Consider the following 6,008-nt stretch of genomic DNA (forward strand, 5'->3'; position numbering starts at 1 on the left):
GAGGCTTAACACACCTTTAGGAGGAAGGAGATCACTTGCTTTAGACTCCATTTAAATTCTGAGAACCAAATCCATCTTTGCTATAACTGTATTTAAGTTGCAAGAGCTAAACCAGGGTGAGTTCAACCCTCACGAGAGTCCCAAAGGAGACAGGGATTAGCTACTGGAGCAGCAATCACCACCTGAACCAGCAGACTACTTCCAGATCAGCTCCCAGCCTTGGAAACGCTATGCAGGGAAAAGAGGGGGGAAAGCAGCTGCTTACACAGAGAGTGGAGGCAGGCTGCCTGCAGGCAGAAACGTCTTCTGATGGAGGCCGTTCCCAGTAATCCTAGCTCCACAGACCATCCACACAGCCACACCAGTGAAGAACTGGGTTCAAAACAGCCAGTGACAAAGCAAAGCGTTTTCTTCGCTGCCGTATGTCTCAAGGATTCTGTGATTCTGTTCTCAGTGAGACTCCTAAATTCAAATTTCACTGGCAGTGCCCTCCCACCCAGATTCCTGCCAGACAGCCCTGAAACCTCCCCATCTATGTCTGCAGCTTAAACGTTCAATCCGGTCTGGCAACTCGGACAGGCATACAAAAGACAGAGAGAGAGAGAGAAAACTCACAGGGTGTCCTGTTACTTTGCATTCCAAAGAGTAAATAAAAGTCTGATTCACTGGGAGGAGAGGAAAATGTCATCCAGAAGCACTGTGGTTTCCAGCTGAACTGGCAACCCCTGGAGAGGCAAAGGAGCATGGTCTGGTGGTGAACATTGGGTACCGCTCAACTGGCGATCTCCACAGGGACTGCTCTGCTCTTCCTGCTTCAGAACCTGGGGCAAGTTGTCCCAGCACGATCCAGGCTCTCCATCTGCAATGCAAACAGAACAATTACTGACCTTCCAGACTGGGACCTGTAAAAGTGCACCAGGTTGCCCTCAACTGGCTACACGATGCCATGAGGCAGTAGCAACACGCTTTCAGAAAGTGTTGCTACTTTCAAAAAGTTGTTCGATGATTGCTGTGTAATTTGGATGTGAACTTATCCTTTAATCTCAAGTGCCTCTCTCAAGAGCTCTAGAGAGAGAGTCCTGCTTCCAAAACATGACCCTGACAGGGATCAAAAGTAGCTTTGCCCCTTGTGCCTGCAATACCAGCCAATTTCTCCTGCTTTGGCACTCAGGCAAAAGAGTGTTCATTTTACAGTGCCTTCCTGAGATGACTAGAGCTGGCCGGAGCATGGGGCACTAGCGATCAGCTCCATCCTGTGGAAGGTATGGGCATAACCAGCAACCAAAGCACGTGAGAGCATGCAACCACTTTGAACTGAGAAAGTCTCCCCTCAGCCCTCCAGCACGCCACAGACAGCTCTGAGACACAGTTTAAGGTGGATCATTTCTTGGGTCTCTGTTCCTAATGATGGCAGCCAGCTGAACAGCTGTAGGACAGGGAGTCCAAAGGATTAGAAAACATGTTATAGGATACAAGTTTGCTCCTGGGACTATTCTATTTGCTGGGCCATTTCATGAGCTTTTACATTACTTGCGAAAGCAAAACCTCTTCCGTGAGCTCTGAATCAGCAACAGCAGTGTTTGCCAACCAAACTGTAACTGCAACAGAGTGGACAGGCTTGACTGCCCGGTTTCTGGCACTGTGCATTTTGAAATCTAGCTGCACGCAGGCACACCCAAGTTTCAAAGTCAATTAAGGTCCTGCCTGCTAACAAGCTGCAAATGTGTAAGCTGAGGCCATTACTTAGCTGGATGAAAGAGGCAGACAACACCTTCCAGTTCCCCATTTTTTTTTCTGTTTATTACAAGGAAATGGAGTTGGCTGCTGCTTATCTGCCTTGCGTTAGCTGGTCATAGAAAAGAGCTTTATTTTTACAAAAAAATAAAGTTCAGATTGTGTGATGATGTTACCTTAACTGTTTACAATGGAAAAGAAAAAAGAAAAAGAAAAAAAGCTCTGCAGCTTTGACTTATCACTTCTTCCTCTTATTTCCCTCACTTTTTGGTGGGCAGGAGAGGATGTGGTATATAATTTTATTTTTTGGAGTTGTTTCACGATTCAGCTTCTGCTGTCTTTTAGACCACAAATTGCATGTTTTTCCAACTATCCCTCTAGTGGGGTATGGCGAGACTGCACCTGCTTGCCCAGCAGCAAGACTGGCAGCAAACTCACCCAAAGAGTGAAGGAAAGCCCCCAGGTTCCCTCCAGCAGAGGTCAGGGAGTCACTGGGAAACCTGCCTCACCTTGCAACTGATTCTAGCTACAGAGAGAGGAGAGCATGTCTCATGAAGTATTAGTGAGCTGGGCACAGTGTGAGCAAAGTCGTTTACAAGATTTAGCTCCTGGGCAGCCACAACAGTAGTAAAAGCTTTCAGGACAGCGCATTATTTGGGCAGAAATAGCTATGACAGGAACAGTGTTTCTGCCTTGATGCTGTTTGTTTATTGTTCCTTAGAAACTTTCTTTTTAGCACTACAGGAGCACAAGCAGAGCAAGGCATCCTGAGCAGAACCGGGACACTGCCCCAGACAAAAGCCAATCCTTTCATTGACCAGCAGCCTTTGGCACAGATGGCAGAGAGAGCTGCAGGAAGGTTCTCCAGGCTCAGCAGGAGCTGGGAACCACTGCTGTGCACGAGACAAGGTACTGTGAGCCCACTGAGTGGCAGCACCTCTGTAACAAATACGCACCACCTCTAGGCTGTGGAAGAGAAAAGAAGTAGTTTGTTCCAGGATGGAGCAGCAACGACAAACATGGCAAGGTGAACCTCTGCCACAGGGGTGCAAGGACCATGCAGGAAGAGGCTGTGTACCTTGCACTGCTGCAGAGTGGAGCTGCTTTCATGTCACACCAGAGCTCTCCTGGGCGGCATCTGAACCATCACTTGTCTGGACCGCATCGTGAGGTAAGCGATTCACAGTATTCACAGGGAAGTTTTAACTGCAAACAAGCCAGAGAGAGCAGTGCATCTCTTGCTGCAAATGAAAACACATTTTGAGGGAGAGCTGGAGTGCTTAGTATTTGCAATAGCATTCACAGCAGGAGGCAGCAATGCAAAGTACAACCGCGGAGACTGCAGATTTGTAAAGGCAAGTGAAGAGCTGAAATATGACTTTCCTGGAAGCAGAGTAGGTTTCTCTGGCTTCTCTGTAGAGCATAGGTAACTTTGGGTATTTGCTTCGGGGCTTTTTCACTTGCGCTTTCATAACAAAGTCATCTCTAACTACTTTACTCAGACTTACAGGTTCTGGGCTGAGGTCACCAAAGGAAATAAAGTTAAAAGGACAGTAAAATGAAACTGAATTAAAGAAAGGAACACAAGTAATGTCTGAGATCAGAGAGCTCAGATCAGCCAGAGGTAGACAGATTTCACTTTGGACCTATAGCCAGAGCACAGGAAGGTCTCACAGAAAAACCTGCATGTCATCAGCGGTTGATTCATCTAGTAACAAAACCAGAGGTACTGCAGTACAGAGAACCTCACCTATAACTTTCTCCTGGTGAGGTTCTGGAGTGGACACAAAAATCTAGAGAATCCTCATGCAGAATATTGTATCTATTTAACTAAAGAGTTTTATCTTGTTTGGGCCAAAATTGTAGCTTGTCCCCTTCCATAGCGATAGGGTGAGGTCTTTCTTGCTGGGTTTCCTCTTTTAAAGGCAGACTTCCTTACTGGAAGTTTTGACATCCAGATCCCTGAAGTTTCTGAAACACAGTAATTCTTCCCATTGGCTTTTGAAAGCTCAAAATGAGTGGTGCCATCTGATATCAAGACAGGATGGTGAGAGAAAGACATAGGTGCCGTTCCAGAACACTAGTAGATGAACTACAGTTAAATCCTAGTAAACTGAGACTTTACTGAACATCTGTAGGAGGACAACACTTGGCTAGTGAAAAAGGGAAGAAAAGAATCACTGATCTCAGCATTTCCAGTTAGGTCACACAGCCAAAAGGGTCACCACACCTGACTTAAAGAATAATTCACCTATCGTGTAAGGACAGAAGTAATCCTCACCCTTCGTTCTGCCTGGTTCTGTGGAGGATTTAGACAGAGGTGAGGTAGCATCTCGCTTGTGCCTCTGTGAGAAACAGACCACTGGCCAGCACTGAGTTCTGTCCTATACAAGTTAGGAGATCCTGGAGTCTCAGCAAGGGAGCCTGGTACAGACAGAGGAACTGCGTGGTCTGGAAGAGCCACTGGCAAACAGTATCTCATGCCATCAACCTGAACAACTCAGCTTGAGTGGGAGCAGGAGAAAGGCAGCCTGATGCTGGCAAACCGCTGGCTGACAGGAACATGTCATAAAACCACTAACAGCCCTTTAAACAGGACTTAATCCAACTCTATCACATCACCTATTTCAGCAGGAGAGAAAAGACTTAGCCTTACGGCGCCACTTGAACAAACACTGACAGTTTATCCTCAAGAAATTCAACCGAAGTCACAAGTCTATCAGCAGCTCTGGAATTACCAATCTCAGGGTTAGGCATTCTGGCCACCCTGTGCGGCAACAACAGTGTGGTTTGGAGGTGCTGTGCTATATTGTTCCCAGAAAACAATTCAGCACATATAAACCAGCTCAGCCTCTCCGTCTGTCTTCACACAAGGCACTCCTACCTTCTCCTCCACGCGCTCTCTAAACTCCCTGTTTATCAGCCCTAGTTCCATTTAAGGTCTTTCTCATTATCTCGGATTTTCCCAATGAATGTTTGCTGCTCAGCAGAGGTTAGTGAAGTAATTTCCAGAACAACATACTAGTGTCAGAAGGGCAAGCGCAGGAACCACAACTGGCAGCTGGTGGTTTATACTGCATCGATGACTTGTGTCATGTAGCCTTAGAGGCTTCTGTCCCCTCAGTGGATATTCCTTAGCCAGTCTCACCTGAGCTCATGGAAGGACACAAGCATCTCCAGCAGATAGTTCATCTGCTCACAGGACGTGTCTGACATACCCCCAAACTGAAATTCATCCAGGCACCTATTTCACAGGGTGAAGTGATCCCAGCACCAATCCTGCTGAATCGTTAATGGGTTGTAGCAGGCTTCATGCTGGGGCACCTACGACCCCCGCCACGCTGCTCTAATCGGATCTCTTTCAAAAGCACAAGCACAAAGCTGGCGCAGGTGCTCCGTGGGGTGCTCTGGCTGACCCGACAGAAACACAAGCATGTGCTGTACCCAGTTCAGATCCAATCTAACCCGTAAGATGCAAATTTGGTGGTAATGATTCCTGAATTGCAGTTTCATTCTAGACAACGTGCGAGCACTGCTGCTCGCAGAGAACAGACCTTTCTTGGGAGCCTGTGGAGTGTCAAAATTCAAATTCATATTTTAATTTTTAAGAAAAAACAGTCAAATGACCTTAAACAACAGTGGCAGAAGATGGTATATCAGAGAGTTCCCTCGCTCTTGGCATGTGTCAAAACCTATCAGTAGCTTTCTTTTTTATAATGTTAGCTGTGCCACACAAAAAAAGCACACAAAATGGCCTTAACAATGGAGAGATGTGGCCTGAAATGGCCTTTCTTTTTCTGCTAGTTCTGCTGCAAATTCCAGCCAGCCTAGGAAATGCTGTAGCCTTGCAGACTGGTGAAATCAGAGAATGTGGAAAGCTCAAATGTGCTAGAAGGGGCAGGAATTTTAGTTAGCAGGTTTAAACTTCCTATTTTTACTAACAGTTCTTGCTTATGTTATTTGAAAAAACCCAAAGACCTTTGGCAAAAAAAGCTAGACATCCATGATGACAAGTTTTTTAAAAATTGAGGCCCCCTTACTGCTGTCTTCAAAGCAAGCCTTAATTTCCTATCATCCTAAATATCTTTTAGGTACTCTAACAGAATAAAAAAGGAAGTTCATTAAAAACAATCAGCCTCCGCAGATGACTTTAAATCAGAAAAAGAAAGGTCTGCCAGCAGGCAGCTACAATGCAAAACTGAGCAAAGGGCCAAGGCTCTTGTCTGGACTTGCTCTTCACTGAATTCACTGAATTTAGCCACTCCCTCTCTCCG

The sequence above is a fragment of the Rhea pennata genome, chromosome 24, assembly GCF_028389875.1.
Source record: "Rhea pennata isolate bPtePen1 chromosome 24, bPtePen1.pri, whole genome shotgun sequence".
Lineage (NCBI taxonomy): Eukaryota > Metazoa > Chordata > Aves > Rheiformes > Rheidae > Rhea > Rhea pennata.